The following is a 20,843-nucleotide window of genomic DNA, read 5'->3' on the forward strand; positions in this document are numbered from 1 at the left end:
CAGATGAATCAATAATATATGACACGACTTTAAAATCCAGCCCCCCCCCCATCATGTCTATCAAGGGCACCTTTAAGATGGGCCCACCCACATCCAGGCTGAATCAGATGGTCTATTAATTCAGGTTTGAATTAAAAACTCTCGCCTCTTTTGCTTGAGCTGTTCAGGATGCACTCTGCGTAGAGTTATTAAAATGAACACTTACAGTGACCAGAGCTTTGAATCGAATACTCCATATGGCACCAGAGTGAAGACTCTCGACATGTGCACTTTTGTCTTTGGTCATTTCAGACTGAAAATACAATTAGACTTGGCTGTCAGACAGATGAAATCTGTCATATTTCCCCTATAGGACCTGCACTCGGTCCAGATCAATAAATACAAAACCGCTCGCACATAAATTGCAAACTAAGCTTGCAGCCTCAATACATGCGGGCTTAGATTCGCTTGTATCCGGCATACACTGCTTCCTGGCCAAACAGTCTGTTTCTGTGATTAGTGCAATTTCATAGCTGGACCAGAAAAACAAGGCTGAAAACCATCACTATAAAGCAGCAGATGGCTTTGCCACACCTTCCCTGTAAGGGCAGCGCCCCCCCTCCGGAATGGGGTTTTAGCTGCCTGCCATATAGGATGGAACTTTAAAATTGGGATGAGTTCAAATCATTTCCTGGGTATAGCTCCATAAAGCTGTTGTTATTTTCCCCCCTCTTCCTTCTCTAGATTTTAGACTGAATTGATAATAAGCTTTGCCTGGACATGACTTGTCACACGGAAGAGATGTGATTTATACACGGAGATACAAGATTCTCTGTATATGCTCAACTGAGCCAGCTTTTGCTTGATGATACAACCACGTTGGATTGGCTTCATGGAGAGTGAGATGTATTTACGTTTTCCCCGGAGATTGTTAACCAAGATAATGTGTATTTGGGGCAACAGGTAAACTGTGACCCATTTCCTACCCGCCCCCCACCCCCGGTTTAACTTAGAGGTCCAATTTCACACAAAGGGAATTTTATTTTTCTAGTGTAACATTGAATTAGGCTGTAGAATTTGCTGCTGTAGGATATTAAGAGAGGCAATTAACCTAGGCTATTTAGAGGGAAGAATTAGACACTTGCTGTATCTGAATAAGAAGAACATCTCTATTTTCAGGAGCTGCTGTGGAATAGAAACCTCCAGACTTCCAAATATGGTGCTTGCTAAGCAAAGTGATTATAAAATCAGGTCAAGAAAAAAAAAATCCCCTGTAACACACAATATAAAACGACATGTCAAGTGTGGGGGTGGAACTTCCTTGAAGGCCACTGCCGTTGGACTTAGGACGTATTTTATTCTAAGCATGGCAAAATCCACCTGGCTGCATGCCCTTCCTTGTTCAGTCTGGCCATTCCTCTTGGGGGAATTCTTGGGGTTCAGTAACACTGTCGGATGCTCACGTTGTTACCGAAGCTTCTTGGGAATGGTAAATAAGTGTCCACTCTTGAAGGCCAACTAAAATCCCTAATTCAAAAGAGGTAGAGCAAACAATACACATTGTGTTTCCAGGGCATGTATTTTGGGGGAATCATACAATTTGGGTAAATTATTCCTGAATTCGTGTTAGACTTCAGATGTGTTGTTAATTCTGGTAAGTAAAGTTTGTTCGAGGTTTGGATTGCTAGAGACCAAGGCTCGCAATCTTTCAGAAGTTGTAGGAGGGTGGAGGACACCAGGCTGGTCCACAGATAGACCAGAGACCAAGAATGAACTTTGATCTTAAAACCACAAAACACAACTTTGGGCCTCATTTTACTAACTAGAGATGAATTTACCCGAATGAGCTGGTTTTAAAACATTCCTTCCTCCACCCCCAAAACCCAGTTCTACCAATCTATACATATCAAGGTCTTAACAGGAAACAGCTGAAACAGTCAAATTAAGGTAGTTCAAGAAAAATCTAAGGAGATTTATTTATAAAAAGGATGGTTCGTGGAAACCAGAAAGGATAGGAGGAAGAAAGGAGACTGGAGTTGCAACAATTGAGCTGTTACCACGCCTGGGAATTAAAGGGTGCAAGGGAGGAGAGGTTGCCCACCAGTTATTAAAGCCCATAGGAAGAAAGAGTTTCCTTGAACATGACCTTCAATGAAGCTGTCGGTCATCTCCAGGAAACCTACCAGAGAAGCAGCCAGGGAGGTAGTACCCTGACCTCGTTTTCCTTTCTGCCTTCCCCTGATTTCCTGTTAGGACTTCCCATTGGCCAGACAGGGAATGGGTCCCATTCTGCTGATGTGGTCCATAAAGGTCAGAGTAGGGGGTAGGGAATACGTCTCCACCAAATGGGAGACACACTGCACACTAACCTAATTTCCTGAGTGAAAAGAGAGTCAATCCAACAGACTTTTACTTTCCTTATAACACTCAGCTGAGACCAGCCACACTGCAAGAATAGTAGTTAGGAGCAAGCGGGCATTTCCGGAAGGAGGGGCTTATGTGTGAAGATTAGGTGCAGCGGGAAGACAGCACAAAGGGCCTAGGAGGACTTAACAGCCAGGGAAAAATCCTTGCCCGAATGGGTAAAGGATACAACTTGAGGTGGGACAGCAGAAAGGATGCCATACACAGCAGTTTGTAGTTGGAAACAGCATCACAGAGTTCAGTCCCCTAATTTTACTCTGGTAGAGACCGAGGCTCAGAGGGGTTAAGGGTTAGCTTACGGTCAGAGGGGAGTCATTGAAGAGTCAGAGTGCGAATTTTAGTTCCTTAATTTCCCATCCACTCAGCTTCTCTCTGTTCCACACAGTCTCCTGGGCAAATATCACCAACGCAACATTTTGCCAAGGCTCCTATTTACCTCCAGTGGCTCTTCTTTGTCTGAGCCACATTTTGATCACAACTTCCTGTGTTTCAGACAGAAAAATATACGAAAGTGTACTTGGAAACTACTTAATGCTCATTACATATAGTATCTATCTGTGTATCTATCTACATCTATCTATTGAAATCCCATCTAACACTTCGAGGTGTTAGGATAGTTATAAGGGAAATAATAGTCATGGTGTCTGCCCTCAAGTGGTTTACCAACTAAATTGTTTGATGCTCGGCCTTGATCAGTATCCTCCCTGTTTTCTGTGGTGTTTCCCTTATTCTTTTCCTGGTCCCATGGCATGTCTTACTCATGGAATCTTGTCCTCGTTGAGTCTTTCTTTGGTTCTGTGATGCCATTTTCTTATTTTCCCCCCTTTCCTTTATTCTTGCTCAATGATCCTTCTTTTCTCTGTGGGTTTGAATGTTGGGGTTTCCTGACTTCTGCTCCCAGACCTTTGCTCTGTGGGCTCATTGCCTGAGAGGAGGGGATTTTCCAGTAGGGAACAGAACACAAAACCTCAAGTATGTTGCACTTATCACTGATTGACCTGTGATAGAAGAATCTCCAATACGGAGGAGTTAGACGTATATAAGTGATACGTGTGCTTCTGCCATAGGAACAGAAACCACCATAGCAGCAGGAAGCAAGAGCTATGTTGGGAGTCCCTCTAACTATCTGATAATTATTGCTGGAATGCATTGAAATCTCCCTTTGGATCTGAAATGCTCTCTTAAAAAAAATCATTATGGCCACAAGACCTTGGAACTCATGAAAGTTTATACGGAAAATAGAGATATTAAAGAAATGGCCTGAGGTGAAGAAACCAGCTTCTACAAAATTATAAATGATGCATTAAAGTAAGTTAAACATGAGATTGAAATCCCACCATTTTCTGCACTGAGCTGTAGACCTCGACCGATTGGCCCAGTAATAAATAAGGAAGTGTTTTTGGTACATGGTTTGCATCACAGAGGTATAGGTTTCCTCCTTTTTGACGTTTCGGAGTTACGCACAGTGATCCGAATGCCAAAATATCTGATACAAGAGGGCTGGTGGTGAGATTCACACGAAGAATCAAGCTTTGTCAAATCGAAATCTCACAATAAACCTGGATCATCCTTCTAACACAACTGAGATCTTCCAGAAGCTCTCTGCAATGAGACACACAACTGTAAGCACAGAGTGGGAGCAGCGGAGCAGACCCTGACCCAGGAGCCAAGATCCTGATGCTTGTCTCGCTGGAAATGCACTTCTCCACTGGCCTCTTGGGGACCACAATTTTCCTGGATTTTACTTCTAAGAGAGGACGCTGTCTTTGCCAAGCCATGAAACTTTAAAGGAGATTACTAAGCTTAGCTGCCATTTCAGGATTCAGACATTCGTTCCATGCTCTATTACCTGGAGAGAGGGAAAAAATGAGACAGACTTTTCATGTCCATAAAGTACAACAGGCATTAAAGCTAATGGACAGAAGGAGAGGTTCGGGCTGTGTACTCACCTCCCGCAGGACGGATAGGCTCTCACCAAATCTAAGGGAAACACCACACAACTTTTGGTTGTGCCTTTGCTCATGCAGAGGCAGTGACTAGCTAAATGCACCCATGGGAGGGGGCACGATTACGATCCCCTGGCTTCATCTGAGGGTCAAGCTATACAAGTGGGTGCTTAGAAGAGTCAGCAGGTCTGATTAATATCCTCTAGGCAGTACTTACGAGGCATTTTTGGTGCATCAAATGGCTAATCATAAAGTACAGTGGTGCAATTTGTATTTTTACTGCAGGCCAATTAAGAAGGGGGAGAGAGAGTGTAAGTAAGATGACATGTCCTTGCAAAGCAGAAACAACAGTCATAGCGGCAGGGGGTGGGGTGGGGAAGAAAGATGCACAGAAAGGAAATAGCCAGCCACTTAAAGCAGTTAAAAGGGTCAAGGCATCTCATGTCTTGTTGCCCACCCCCTGCCAGCAAACTCTCTTTTCCTGCTGGTTTGTAGGACAGTGGAGATTTTCAAAGGGGAATAATTGTGTCTTAACACATGTTCATCCAGACAGGGATTGGCAAGTTTAAAATCAAAGAGCATTAAGAAAAAAAAAAAAAAAAGTGCTGTTTGAAGAGGAAATGGTGTTTCTCAACATTCGTATGAGAGTTCTCTGAGGCTTGGGTTCTTGGGTTTTGGGGTTTAGACTTCCCTCCTGTGTCGGTTTCTATTTTGCCTTCATAAAGCCAGGGAATAGGCCCTTGGAAAACTTTTCTCATTCGATTATTACTTTTTCCAGTCTTCACTAAGGGCACGGTTTTGAGTGTGGGTTATAAACCTGGCCCTTTCTGTAATGTTGGGGTTGTGGATCACTCCATGAAATTCTCTCGGGGCAGCTCCTCCCCACGCTGCTGCTTAACCATTATTCTCTTTGGGCACCTGGGACTGCTTGAGAAGAGGAGTAAGCAGAGAGCGATGAAGGAAGAGAGAGGGTAGGGGGCAAGGGAGCCTGGGGAAATAAATCAGGGGTTACTTTATGAAGGGAAAGGAAGAGACACGAAGGAGAAAAGGCAGGAAGCAGGAATCAATGGAAAATGTTAGTGATTTCAATAATCAAGAATAACATCATGCCATTTAAAACAGATGATAAGAAATAAATTCATAAATACTGCTGACTGCCTGGAGGGGATGAGAGGAGAGCTGGATGGGGTAAACATGAGAAGCTTGGGACCTGTCCAGATGTATTTGGTCAGTAGGACATGAGACTAGATCCTGGGAGAGGAAAAAGCAAGTAGAAGACATTTTGTAGGGCAGCCTGGGTGGCTCAGGGGTTTAGTGCTGCCTTCAGCCCAGGGCCTGATCCTAGAGACCCGGGATCAAGTCCCACATCGGGCTCCCTGCATGGGGCCTGCTTCTCCCTCTGCCTGTGTCTCTGCCTCTCTCTCTATCTGTGCCTCTCATGAATAAATAAATAAAATAAAATAAAAAGAAGTCATTTTGTAGGTAAGTTGGGTCCAAAATACTACTAGTGAAAAAAAAAAAGAGGGGTGTAGTGAAGGCAGGAATAAGGCTAAAATATTCATTGTCAGCTGACTGTTTAAGTTGATGGAATTCCCTGGATGTTTCTCACCCATCTCCTTTTCTTGGCATGTTCTGTTTTTCACTTCACTTTTTACCAGGCAATGTTGAGCTTTTTCTTTTTGCCTGATTATAAAAAGGCAACCCAGGATCAGCCCTTTCTGATCCCGGTCCTGTGCTACTTGGCGAAGATGGTATCTGTCTCACATCCTTTTCTGGGTTGTCCCCCCCCAGTCCCCCAGCTGCCTGCCTAAGTCACCAGCAAACTGTGGGTTCTTCCGGGTAAAACAAACAAACAAACAAACAAACAACAACAACAACAAAAAACCAGAATAGCCATGTGAAAAGTGAGCTGGGTGAGTGTTAGCTACTCCTCACAATCCCGCTCTCAGTTTGCCTCTGAGAGTGATCTTGGCTAGTTCTAGCACATATGCAGGACTTCGGTGAATAAACAATCATTACCAGGCAAGAGCAAAACAACACAGTACATCTAATCTATTCTATAAATCCCCTGAAATCCTCTTAAGGTAGTTTCTCCTTTTAGAGGCTCCAACTCTAACTTCAATGAAGAGTTCACTTGAAACCCTACTGAATTCTCTAGACAATGTTCTCTTATCCTTAAGGTCAGCAATAGGCAACCAGAAAGCTTTAAACTGATGGGTGGATATAGGACTGTTTAAGGATCAAGACTCAGGGGACACCTCTGAAAATACAGCTCTCGGGCCTCTCTAGATATTTTTTACTCTGCTCATGCGAGGGGAGGGACGTCTCTAAAACCTTTTAGCCAACTCACATTTCTTGAATTCTACAAATTTCACCAATGATTGCCCATTTCTAATATCCATTATGCTCATTAACAACCCATTAATTTCCCCTATGAAAACCCATTTCTGAAATTCAGTATGCTAATTAACTAAAGGTTTCTTGTTGATTAGAGATGTGGATTACAGGAGGGCTTTTAGTAATAGCCTCTGGAGTGGCCTTTCCGATAAAAGCCTAGCTGACCATGCTGGGGTATGGATTCCTGATTAGAACAATTGTCTCCTTCTAGGGTGTAGCCTAAACTGTAAAGAAAGAAAAAAAACAAAAACAAAAAACAAAAACCCATGCACATCTCTATTATACTATATTGCTAAAGTATTTAGTAAACTATGGATATAGGTGAATATATGTCTTTATACAGTGTACTATAAATTTAAATGGCCATAGAGTACTAATTGTATGTGGATCATAAAAATTAATTCCCTTTTGTAGGACATTTAGGTTGTTTCTGGCTTTTTAAGTAGTAATTAATAATATGAACATCTTTATTTTTATTCACCTTTTGGTTCCTTTTTTTTTTTTTTTTAAAGATTTATTTGTTTGAGAGAGTGGGGGAGAGCTAGTGACTTGCATTGCATTTCATGAGAGAGTAAGGGGCGGGGAAGAGGAAGAGGGAGAGAGAGAATCTGAAGCCGACTCCACGGTGAGTGCAGAGCCAGATACAGGGCTCCGTGTGGGGCTCAATCTCACGACCCTGAGAGCATGGCTTGAGCTGAAACCAAGAGTCAGACCCTGAACCAACTGCCCCGCCTAGATGTCCCTGTTTGGTTCTTTCTTTGAGGCAAATTCCTAGAAATGGAATTACTGAGTCAGAAGTATATAGGTTTAAATCTTGATATATGGTGCTCATAGATTTTATTCTGATTTAGGGCATATGGGAATGTGCATTTTCTTGGGTACCTGTCGATATTTGGTATTGTCAATATTCTTAATCTTTGTTCATGTCCTGGTGGCCTCACTTAGTTGCATGGCCTTAAATTCTACCTAGATGCTTATGGCTTCCAAGTACATGTCTGCAGGTGCAAGAGATCTTTGGAACTTACCTTATAGATCCAGCTGACTATTTGACATCTCTATTGAGATTCTTAGTAGGTATCTTGGAACTGAACCCCTCAATCTCTCAAAATCCCCAAATTTGTTTCACCTGCAGCCTTCCCATCACTGTTAATGGCTACTCCATCATTCTAGTTGCTTCAGTCAAAAACCTGATGCTGTTTTGACTCATTTTTCAGACATCAATTACATCTAATCCCTTGCTACCACATGGCCCAAGTCACTGTCATCTCTCAACTGGATTATTGGAATTGTCTGCTACCATTGTTGTTCTGCTTCCAGGGGAGTCTAGTCTCAATGTGGAAGCCAGAGTGATTCCAATAATTTGTGAGGTAATTCTGAATTCTTGCAGTAGCTCGTAAGACCTAGGTGACATTGCCCTCTTCCCACCTATTTCCACACTTACCCTGCTTTCCAACCCCTCTGGTCACGTTGGCTTGCTTGCTGTTCCTGAAGGACACCATGACTTACACTGGCTCAAAGCTCTGCCTGAATCACTGATCGTTCTATTTAAAATGCTTCCTGTCCCACCCTCCAGCATCCCTTATTCGCTTTTCTAGCTTTATTTTATTTCATAGCATTTCTCTAGTATATTATGTAGTTTACTTAGTCATCCTGTTTATTGCTTATCTGGACCCAATAGAAGGTAAATGTCACAATGGAAGAATTTTTTCCCTGTTTTCTTTATTTCTGGATCCCCAGCTCTTAGTACAATGCTTGTTACATAATGGACATCTGACAAATATTTGTTAAGGAAATGAATGAATCTGATAGGTAGAAATCTAATCTCATTTTATTTGCATTTTTTGATTATTAGTGGGTGATATTTGAATAATCTTTGTGTACAGAGGCTTTTCTGAGCTTAATAATAAATTCACAAAGCATGCGGGAAAACACTGATAAATTTGACTGATTACAAATTTGAAACTTCTGCATAGAAAAAAATTCCTATCATGAACAAGACTGACAGATAGGAAATCTACTTGTAACACGTATTTCGGAAAAGAGGTTAATAGACCTAATACACAAAGAGTGCTTACGAATCAATAAAAAAGATGAAAGCTACAAGAGAAAAACAAGGAAGAACTGGCCACTCACAAACAAGAAACACACAGAAGCATCTGAAAATGTTTACCATCACTTTACTCTTTCTTAAATGAGCCTTCTTTAAATCAAAGAGAATTTTCATTTCCTCTTGCTTTCAATTTCATCTTCCCTGAATTTAATTTCCAAGAAACTCTTATTTTCTCTAACAACCACAGTGTATTTCCAGCTGCTTTTCTCTTAGCAAATAGAGCCCCATATCCTGCCTCCCTCAGTTTTATAATTGCTTTCCCCCTTCTCCCTTCTTAGCCTCCAAAATACTCTATTATCATGGGCAAAACTCCCCAGAGCTGTACTGCTGGGTACGATGCTTTGCCTCACCACCGAAGAAGAATTGGAATGTGAGGACCAGTGCTATGCTTATATATGTAGTAGCAGTTCTATTACAAATATTTCAAATCACACAAAATGTGCACATTTGCTATTTCAACAACGATAAAGACCTGCTTGACTTGCATAGCATTTAATGAGCAGCGTGCCAGGAATGCTGATTGACGATATTTGGCTATTGAGTTTCCTAAGTTTATTTTGTACAAAGTTTGTAAACTTACGCTCTAAAATTATTTTTCTTTTGTGCGTGCCAAAGGCAGTATCCTTGTCTCCTTTTGGAATGAGCATTGTGTCCTATGTAGAGCTACGTATCTCCAAAGACAAGGAGAGATAAAATAGGAGAGACTCATTAATCAGGAAATGCAGGAGTGGAAATAAGTAGCAAGCAGAACGAACATAGACTACTAAGGCCGAGAATGTTTTTGACACCTTGGTAATGAGAGAATCCTCTTGGCAGACACCTACTCTCCACTTTAATTGGACTACCCCAATATTTCCAGAAGAAAAGTGTGATAAACAGAAGAATACTACCATCTTTCTCCCCAACATGTCCTTGTCTAATCCCTAGAACCAGTGGATATGTTACTTTACATGGCAAAGGGGCTTTGCAGATGTGATTAAATTAAAGATTATCAGATGGAGGAGACTATCCTGGTGGGCCCAATGTAATCATGAGGGTCCTTTTTTTTTTTTAAGATTTTATTTATTTATTCGGCAGAAAGAGAGAGAGAGATTGAGAGCATGCACAAACTGACAGAGTGGCAGTGAGAGGGAGAAGCAGGCTCCCCACTGAGCAGATCTAAATGTGGGGCTCAATCCCAGGACCCTGGGATCATGACCTGAGCCAAAGGCAGACGCTTAACCGGCTGAGCCACCCAGGCTCCCCTACACAAGGGTCCTTTTAAGTAAAAGAGAAAGGCCGGAGAGTCAGAATCAGAGAAGCCAAAGTTGGAGTGACGTGCTTGCTGACTGGGGACCACCAGCCAAAGCACACAGACAGGAAGCCTCTAGAAGCTGAAGAAGGCAAGGATCAGATTTTCCCTTTGAGCCTCTGGAAAGGACACAGCTTTGCCAACCCCTGGGCTTTAGTTCCATGAGGCCCATTTTGGACTTTTGACCTCCTGAACAATAAGATAACAAATTTGCATTGTTTCAAGCTACTAAATTTGTTGTGATTTGTTACAGCAGGAAGAGGAAATTAATACAAAAAGAATGAATCCTGTTTTATTATTCCACTGCTTTTGCTCATCTCTAATGATGACTTGGAGTATCTGGAAGGTGCGTTGGGAAGTGAAGGTCCTCTCAGGTGTGCCTTCCATTTGGGATCTCATCCTGACACCCACAGGTGCCAAATCCGGCTGCACAGCAGAAGCACCTGTGGAATTTTTAGACGCTACCATGCTCAGTTCTTCTCCACATCTCATTTTCCAGCGTTGGGGGCCTGGTCTTGAATACTTTATCTTAGGTTCCAGAGGTGACAGTGAGATTAGGAAACAGGGTTTCTGGTAGTTGGAGGTAGCTACCGCTCTGGTGCCCAGGCTGTCTCTACTGGCAGGCAGACCTTCCCGAAGGAGCGTCCTCCCGCTGAATGTAGGTAGGTCCACTTGTCCTTACCCCATCACTTCTGCAGAGCAGCCCAGGTGAACCAGCTGGAGCACTTCTAAACATCTCTCCACAACCCACTCGGATGAAGTGCATGTTGAGAAGTGTGCGGGTCTTCCGGCCTTCAGGAAGATTCAAGGAAGAAGGGTTTTCCATCTTGGGGGCTGGGCCACATATTGAATATGGGCTCACCTTCAGTGTTGTACTGAATTCACTTATTTGGAGACGCTGCGTCACGCGGAAGAGGGAACTTACCATCTTTGTAGACTTTGTGGACATTCTGTATTACATGTTTAGTTTCTCTCTCTCTTTCCTCATCTTTCTTTTTAATTATAAAGGACAGAATAAAAGAGAGAGTGTAAGTACATAAAAAAGTTGTGTCGTAGGAGAAATCTGGCAGTAGTATTATTTGAAAGGAGTAGCAATTCTTTTCAGTGTCGTCGCTGGTTAGGGACGGATCAGGACAATGCCTAGGAAGGGTGGTCAAAGAAGTTGGCTCCACACATACTCTTGTATAATATAATATCACGGTGCTAAATGCACTCAGTGACTGGGAAGAAGAATGGAGAGTTGCCCAGATGATTAAAGTGAAGCCTAAATAAATGGCGCCCTCCCTGTTTCAAAGATGCGGAGGTCAGATCTGCAGGAGAAGAGCTCCTTGTCCTCTCTGGGTATGAATGCCCAGGGCTGGGGAAACAGGGCAATGTTTTGCTACCCTGTGGCTTCCAGGACCGCTGGAGAAATGAAAAGACTTGTTTCCAGAGGGGAACCCAAGAATGTAGATTGGAGGCGGCATTCAGTGCCTGCCATGGAAAGGGCAGGGAGAAGGGATTCCAGGAGAAGTTATGAGGGCTATTTTTAGCGTCTGGCCAGGGGCCTTCAGGGCTGACCAGTTTATAGAATTGATCCAGTCGGTAGATATGTTTAAGAATGGTTTAGAAACAAGGCATTGGGGATCCCTGGGTGGCGCAGCGGTTTGGCGCCTGCCTTTGGCCCAGGGCACGATCCTGGAGACCCGGGATCGAATCCCACATCAGGCTCCCGGTGCATGGAGCCTGCTTCTCCCTCTGCCTGTGTCTCTGCCTCTCTCTCTCTCTCTGTGACTATCACAAATAAATTAAAAAAAAAAAAAAAAAAAGAAACAAGGCATTGGGAAATTTAGAATGAGAAAAAAATATTCTTAGGATTTTCTTTGGTTCGAGGGAAAAACCTTCTAGATTTGTGACCTATGTTTTCATGACGTTGAAAGCTTTCCTAGACTTCTTTTTCGTTTACCCCAAACTTTGCTTCTTGGACAAGTCTTTGAAGAAGAATAGAAATGGAACAAAAGTAGGGATTTCATTGGAAGCTCCCAAGATATGTTACTTAGCAAAGTGGATAAATGTGTTATTATCATTCTCCGCCTTGAGAACCATTTATTTGCAGGAGAGAATGACACACTTGTTGGTTGATGGCTCTGTTACCATGGAAGCATATAAATAAAAAATAAGAAAAATGTTTTAATCCATTAATTTTTAGATCTCCTATACCAGCCCCCCTTTCCCCCCGAGGTGTAGCACGGCAAAATGAAAACATAGCCCTGACCCAGGTCATTGTTCCAAGCAGTGCTTGCAAAGGGGGCAAGGCCAGCCCTTCCACTTCTCCTGCCTCCCAGCTTGGCCAGATATGCATTTTAAATGCACACTTTCAGTGTGAATAGGTTGCCTTGGGTACATGAAGAAAAAGCAAAGCACTCGGCCTGTGGGCCTTGGCTGAATAGCTGTGGGAAGCGAAATCGCTTGGGATAGAATAGGTGACCAGGCCACAGTCCAGATTTCCAAATGGCTGCTTTATCCAATCATTGAGATACCATAATAGGCTCTGCCTTTCTTGTGGGTGTAACTGGATAGAAGTTGGGATGGCACCAAGACAGTTAAGGAGTATAAAATAATACCCATTCCAGGGTTATCTTTGGGCTCATATTCAATGTGGTACTGAATTCACTTATTTGGAGACGCTGTGTCACGCGCAAGAGGGAACTTACCATCTTGCTCAAGATGAGCCCAGGCTTTGAAGCCAGGCACACCTGTTCTTTCTCTTCTTGTTCTGCCTCTAACCAGCTTGGTAACCTGGGGCAGGTGCCGAATCTCTGTCAGCCTTGACTTCACCAGCTCAACAATGGGGGTTGTAACTCCGGCACCACGGTGTCTTTATGGATATTTGTTGACATAACACTGTCTCTGTACCATGCTCAGCATCTTGCTGGGCTCTCCGTGAGTCCCTGGTACAGTGTAACTATAAATATAATCTTTGCTGACGTGTACCAAATGTGTTGTTCTGCTTAGCACACCCCACGTGGAAGGGAGGGGCCTTCTGGCCCGGCAGCAGGATTCGCAGGGCTTCTGTGTTCCTCAGAGAAGGCCCCCAAATCCTTGCTTTTCTGCTTACAGCTTTATTGGAAGCTGGTTAAACACCACCCTATTTCACCTTAATACCAATGTAAATTTGAAAATATTTCACTGAACTCTCCTTAAATAGATGCACATCCTCCTTTTTGGTTTATTCAAGAGATATTTGTGGCGTACCTACACACACAGGCCCGGCCTGTGTTAGGTGCTGGAGTTAAAACAAGGAATGAGGTAGAAATGGGTCTGCATTTACGGATGTTACAATGTGGTGGGGACAAAAAAAGACCCCTGAGTGGGCAATTACAAGGTGACATATTCAGTGCTGCGGCAGGGGAAGGTGCTGCTGGAGCATTTTGCTGGGGCGCCCAACCCAGGTTTTGGGGGGATGTTGTCTCTGGAAGTGGGATCATTTTTAGAGCCGTCTCAAGGCTGGAGGCCTTGTGGGCTGACTTGAAGTGCTGGAATCTGTTCATTTACACCTTTACTCATTCATTCACTCACTTATTGAGTGTCTGTTGAGTGCCTATTAGTTTCCCAAATTCCGTGGCAAGCACTGGGGAGAGTCCTCGGTAGAACATTCTTGCAGGGAGCCTGCTTCTCCCTCTGCCTATGTCCCTGCCTCTCTTTCTTTTCCTCTCTCTTTCTGTATCTCTCATGAATAAATAAATAAAATCCTTAAAAAAAATGAAGAGAGGAATTACCCAGCAGGAGAAGTGAGAGACGCTAATGGACTGGCCAGCTGGAGGACGTCAGACGTCATCCATCCTGGGGAGGGGTTTGGGCTTGAGCCAGGCCCTGAGAGGGAGTAGGAATCAGGTGAGGCAGAGGATGGTGGTGTGTGGTGAAGGAGAGCCTGGTCCTCAGAGACACGGAGGAGGTCAGATGGCTGGAGGGTAGAGGGGGAATAGGAGGAGAGGCTGGACCTGGAATTATCTGGAAGCCACAGAGCAGCCCTGGCTGGAGGGAGGCATTCCTAGTCTTCCCATCCTTTTTAGGCTGGATGGGCTTGAAACCTGGTTCGCCCTTCTCGCCATTACCACCTCAGTTTTTCAGTTGGGTTGGGATTGAGTGTGGCTTTCTCCAGGAAATTAGGATTCTCCTTCCTGGGGGGCTGCTACAATGTGTTGCCCATTTTCCCCTTCAGGACCAAAGGATTTATTCCCAAACTTTGTAGGTGCTGCTGATAGACAGCTCTCCGTTTCTAGCTTGCCCTGGAGATTGCTTCAGCTGGAGAGAGCCACCCCACCCCCTTCCCAAGGTAGTCCACAGCCATTGACTGATGGGAATAGGACTACAAAGGCTTAAACCGCCTCTCCCCAACTGCTCACTACTCTGCGGGGTCATCCCAGCTTCAGTGCTCCCTGTGGGGCTGCCTGGGGTCTTTATTGGGACTCCCTTGTTGCCCAGTGTCTCCCTCTGCCCACCCGTGCTCTCCTTCCCCGCCCCTCTATCGGGGATATGACCCCAAGGGCACCCCTTAATGTACGTTTTTTTCTCAAAGTTGGCTTCCCAAAGAACCTCACCCGGGACACCCTCAGAAGTCAACCCCTAGGAGGCCAGAGTACAGATATATGAACACCACTTAATAAAGACAGACTGATGTCCAGGAGAGCAAGGATTTGGTTAGAACTGATAGGATTTGTCAGTGAGGAGGAGGATCACTCAGTCCCAGGTAGAGAGCAAAGTGGGTCACAGAAATCTCCCCGCCTCAAAGTCTTGTCTAAGGAAGGGGAAGACTCGACCAGTTGAAATCTGGTCTGATTCACAAGGCCGTCCCTTTTGTGGAGCCAGATTCGTTGATAAGCTGCCACCGGGAGATGCTGTTAAACCTGCATCTGAGAGCATATATTCTGATTTCATGTTCACCAACTCCCTCTGATTATGGGCTGACTTCCCCTGCAGGGCCGCCTAAGGGGAGAATTAGGTAGATGAGTTTCCACTATGGTTCACATGGCACATCTAATTTTTGTCGGAAATTAATGCTTTGGGATTCTGGTTTTATGAATCATTGTTATTCTTCCTCTACGTCTGAGATGGACTTGGGTCCACTCTTGGTGTAGTGGCGAAATCGGGCCTCGGGCTGGAAGGATCTGGACTCTTTGGGGACAGCCAGCTGACCTTTCCTGGAAGCCCTACACTAAATCCCTGTGCTCTGAAAAAGGTTTTTTTTTATTTTTTATTTTTTATTTTTTATTTTTTTAAATCCACACCCATATTTTTGAGTCTGTTTGGACTGATCCATTTATTTTTATTTTTATTCTTTATTTTTTTTGCATCGTAGGCTTAAATTTAACTGACTGGCTTTTATTAAGCTCATAAACTAAAGGTACTTTAAGTATTGTTTATGTTCAGGGGATGTGGTTGTCATGATCTAATGGATCTTTTCTAAAACATTTTTTTCTTTTTTCATATTTTTTTCTTAAAAAGAGGTTTCAAGCAAGCAGCATATCAGAGTGATGGGTGAGGGGTTGAAGGTCAGCGAACAGGATTTGGATTCTGGATCTGCCGTTGTCCTGTCGCTTGGGAAGGTTACTCTCTGCTTATGCTACAACCTCCTTATCAGGTTGGTTGGGGGTGATGCAAGTAAAGTGCTCAGAACAGTGCCTGGCGCATGGAAAACTATTATACAGAAAAAGTATGATAATCACGCACATCTCAGCTATTTCTATTGTGCTCCAGAAGCTTTGTATCAGGGGTCTTTTGTGTTTTATAAGTGCTAACACAAGTAAACCCCCCATGCTCCCATCCCAAATAGATTTCCAATTTCTCTCTCTCTCTTTTTTTTATAAATTTATTTTTTAGTGGTATTCAGTTTGCCAACACATAGAATAACGCCCACTGCTCATCCTGTCAAGTGCCCCCCTCAGTGCCCAATTTACTGCTTTTCAAAAAGCAGTAAAGCAGATTTCTCAGCTCGTCCCCCTGTTGGAGAGTCGGGTCAGACCGAAGGGCTGGAGCAGCAGCGTCTGTGAGCGCTGGTCGCCAGCAGCTGGGAGAGAGCTCTCCGGCAAATGTGCAAACGTGGTAAGTTTGTGGCATGTGACATCGCTTCCCCTCCCCATCTCTGCCCAATTGCATTTTTAAAAGTAATGCAGTTAATTTTCATGAGTATTTTAAGCTCAAATTAGATCTCATATGGTAAACACTGCAGAAGCTGAGAAAGATCTTGTTAACAAAGGCAAATTACTCAACTTCCACAAATCTGAATCAGACCCACAGAATTGAGACGGAGCCGGAGTACATGCCCACAGAATTCATGCCGGTTCATTTCTGCAGGATTAAAGTAAATGCTGGTGCTCTAAGCTGCCAGAGGATCTGTGACCGTGGCATCTAATTGCAGCTTCCTTTAAACCTTGAACAGGTCAATGGAGGCACGATGATCTCAGGGATAATTTGTCTTTTATGTATTTCTATGGTGTGATAGATAATCCCTTGCTGCAAAGGGTCCTTGTGGGTGTCAGTTTTCTGTCCCTACCTGTAATAGAATAAAGAACTGATAAATAGGTGATTCTTTATATCTATCTCTTTTGTCCTGCATAATGTGGGCCAAGAGTGAGCCCGCCTCCATTTAGGTAGCAATGGGGGCATTCAACCCGTAAATGATTCTGGGTTCCCTTATGTCGTGATTGGACTGAACAGCGTGTGCAGATGCATCTGGAATCTTGCTACACCGTAATGACGGTGATGAAGAGCCAGAGAGCTATTTTCCACTTTGCATCTTAAGTCCTACTTTTCTCTGCTTGCTCCTGGGGTAGCTACGTGCCTCATATGGGGTGGAGTGAAGAGATGTGAAAAAAAAGCAGTCATGCCATCTTGAGATGCAGGAGCCAGGGAGACAAAACACAAAACAAAAAAACCTCAACAACAAAAAACCCAGCTTTGTCCGTTTTTGAACATAGTAGGAGTCCTCTGCTAGAGTGCAGACGGTCAGGCGGTCAGCAGGGTTTCACAGGGAAAACACAAGAGCCTAGCAGTGATAGGGCAAAACCCTGCCCTAAACGTTACAGGTGTGCTGAGTATGGATAGGGTTTCTGCTCTCTTGACTTCATGGTCTTCTGCCTTTGTCACCCCCACCCCAGGCTCTTCCTAGGTTTGAAGTCCTGAGGGATGGGGATGCTCCCAATAGCCAAAGTGTGCGGAACCTTCGTTGAGTGTCCTGGTGTGGTGTAGTTTAGGGAAAACTCTCCCCTTAAGCCAAGAATGTTTCCCCATCCCCGTGCCCGGTATCCAGGGTGGCATCTCTGTAGGCCCACCCATGGCAACTCCATGCTGGACAGCAGCAGAACCAAGCAGATTGAGCACCCCCACTCCACCCACCCAGCCCACCAGTGTAAATGCGAGTCTCCGAGTGTCCCAGCTCCTTCCTCCCCACAGGCAGGATGCACTCTCTGCTTCTGGGCTGCTTTCCTTTCCCTCCTCAGGGCTCTTTATCTCTCTCAAGTCTGTGCTGGACAAATACCTTCTTTGGTTCGGAAATCCATTTCCCTTCATTTTCTCTTCCTGACCTCCCTCCCTCTGGCTTTCTTTCTGTTCTAATCATTATATAATTCAGGTAGATAAATAGCCCAGACGTAAGCTATTTTGTAAGTAAATAAGAGAGTCCCCTGGAAAGGTCAGCGATTGTGGAGAATTAATGGGCAAAAACTTCAAGGAGGAGGTGGACCTTGAGTTTCTTTTAATAGAGTAGGAGGGCTGGCGTTGGCCGATGGAAGGAGGAGGGATGTACTGTGTTGAAGAAGATGGTCCAGCGATGGGGAAGGTTATGGTTTAAGAAGCCCGGGGTTGCATCCTGGCCTCCACAGTTACTTAGCTCTGTGACCTTGGGAAAGTCACTATAGCACTCTGAGACTCAGGCTTCTTACTTGTAAGATAGGGATCATCACACCTGGCTTCCACCGTTGTTATAAGACTATAATCGACTCATTTCGATCGTTATGGGTTATTATATGCTGATCCCTATGCTAGGTGTTAGGATGAAATGGTCCTAGTCTTTGCCTTCCAGGAACTCCGAGGAAAGAGAGACAAATAAGTGAAGAAGCATATAATTCAAACTGCATTATGAGCCATGAAGGATGCAATGTAATAATTATGTCAGTGGTTTTTACCGAGGGGTCAGAGAAGGTTCCTGAATAATGTCTGTGTGGCACTCATCATAGCTCCCAGCACAGTGCAAAATGAGATCTCAGTAGTTCATTGTATCCAGGGGACACCTGCACGAGGACAGGAGACGTTGGGAAGGGCTGCGTGGTGGCAACAGGGATTGTCGTACCAGTGGACTTCCCTCCCTGCCCATCGTGCCCTTTTCTGTCAAAGGGGATAAGTTCACAGGCAACCTTCAGGAGGTGAGATCTGCCCTGGAATTTGCTGGTTCACCCTGTGTCCTTGGCCAGAAGACCCTCTCTATGGCCTTAGCTTGCTGTCGGTCTATTCCTGTGTGGAGGTGAAGAGGGCGCCCGTGAAACTCTCAAAACTTGGGAAGAACGCAGCAACTGTGGAGCAAATATTAAGAACGTGGTTACTGGACTTTGAATCGAGGGAGTATTTTCCTCTCAAGTGCTCAGAGGAGAGATGGTAATAGGGTTTGGCATTATTCTTTCTCAGGAGAGAAAAAACAATACAGGGGCATTGAAGATATTTGCTAGAAATTTCATGAATAGAATCAGCCAGTCCTTTCACATAGGTCCTCGCCACCAGTTTAGTATGTTACCACCAGGCCATTTGCTTGAGGTGGACATTTGGGGGCCACCTCCTTCTCTGGCTACTTCCTCCCTGTGACTTCCAGGCACAGCCTGGAAGGAGGTCTTGTCTGGGTTTGTTGTCACCTCCCTACCGGGGTTAATTAGACAGGGCTGCACTGTCTTCCCATGATAGAGGACTGGGAAGCAAAGTGAAGATATTTCCTTGGCAGCCACAGCTTCTTAACCAGGACATTAATTTAATATAAGGAGGCCAGAGGTCAAATATTTTAAAAATCCAATTTAGCCCAGATTGTAACCAAGGTAGGGGATATTTTTCTTCTTCTTTTCTTCTTTTTTTTTTTAAGGTTTAGGGAGACCAGGATAGGAAAGGGTGAATGGCCAGGATTTTCCATGGGATATTCCTGAGAGACCTTGTAAGAGGTGGATTCACGCCTTGGTCAAAAGTGGGTGTGGCAAATGCCAATAGACCAACAGAGAGTGCCCGAGGTCTCAGGAGCCTCAGGTGAAAGGTGGGTAGGGCAGATCAAAGGCTCACTCAGGGGATGATTATTATTTTTACATTTGGTTAAAAATTGACAAACTAATTGCTGAGTCCATTGTCAGAAAACTGGCAACCCATTAGGGATGATTGTAAGCAATTTTCTCTATTATTCTTAATGAGATGGACACTGGCTCCTGTTCTGTATTTATTGCTCAGAGAGAAATGAAGGTTTTGTCTCTCTCACTCAGAGCCAGAGAATGATGCATCAGGCCGGCTCTGGGCAGCTCCACAGGATGCAGGGCTTTCCTCTCCTTCCTGACCTGAGCCCAGAAGACAGATGATTTGTTTGTCTGACTGCCCGAGTGAGTCCCTTGCTGCCTCTTCATTTTCCACCTTTTCTCCCTTCCAAACACCCTTCTTCCTCCTGGCCAGCTCTCAAGATATCATTAATCTAAAAAACAAGAAAACAAACTTGAATAGGAAAACAAAACCAAAATTCTTTGGGAAGTGAAACTTTACTGTCAAGCTAAAGCTTCCTGGAGTTTAGGTTTTTGGTGGGGTTTAGGGAGACCAAAATATTCTTTAAAAACCATTTAGAGTATTTCCCACTGTGAAATATCAGAGGAAGTGCTTGTGCATCAGTGGAGTGTCCAGAGTGTTGAGTATGAAAGAGAAAGTGCCTGCAATCCCTTCACACTGGGGTGTTACACCCTGGCCTAGTCTTCCAGAGCTAGCCTGGAAAGAGTGGATAGTCATGAGTCCCGCTCGAAGGCAGGGTTTCCCACACCAAGTCACACCCCTAGGTCCCCATCTCATTTCCCACATCAAGTCAGGCCCCTGGGTCCCCGTCAGGCCTGGACATTGTGTTTGCTCTGCACGGCGATGTGTGTGCTCGGTGATGGCTTCCCCTCACACTTCATTCCCCCATGGCCCTCTATGACTGGGATGCATGTTTTAGCAACAAAATGAGATCTGGTTTATCTGGCAGATGTGCAGATCAGAAAGTACATTTTCGTGGGGCTCTCTCCCTCATTTGAAACCCATTTCTGTGTCAACTTCCCACTGTTTGTTACATCAGGAAGATCAGAGGAAATGAGAAAACAAAATGGCGGCCTAATCAGTTTACATGAGCAGTTTTCATCATTCTGGTGTACTCTTGGATGAATCCTTGGTAATTTCTTCTATTAAATAAAATGCCCAACTTTGCTTGTTTAGTTTTGCTGGTGATTGACACCCATAGCTATAAAGCATGTGGCAGGCTTTAGTTATGCCCCAGAAGATCATCAGCTTTGAGTGTTGGCCTGCTGTTCCACTGTCGGTCTTTGAGACATGGAAAATGGTCATCATAATTCCTCCCAGGAAGGCCTTGGCGACCGTACTGGTTTCTGATTTCTGCTCTAACAAATGATCACAACCTTAGGGGCTTGGAAACCCCACAAATTTATTACCTTACCGTTTT

The 20,843-nt window shown here is 44.3% G+C and overlaps 1 long non-coding RNA gene across 1 annotated transcript; it reads left to right on the plus strand.

Annotated features, from left to right (window-relative positions):
• The first annotated feature begins 727 nt into the window (after positions 1-727).
• On the plus strand, positions 728-20,230 carry LOC140611656 (uncharacterized). The gene is made up of 4 exons (XR_012012749.1): positions 728-942; positions 15,632-15,767; positions 16,007-16,228; positions 19,633-20,230. It is a non-coding gene; the product is annotated as an uncharacterized lncRNA (long non-coding RNA).
• The last annotated feature ends 613 nt before the right edge of the window (positions 20,231-20,843 follow it).

This window comes from Canis lupus, chromosome 20, assembly GCF_048164855.1.
Source record: "Canis lupus baileyi chromosome 20, mCanLup2.hap1, whole genome shotgun sequence".
In the NCBI taxonomy this organism is placed as follows: Eukaryota; Metazoa; Chordata; class Mammalia; order Carnivora; family Canidae; genus Canis; species Canis lupus.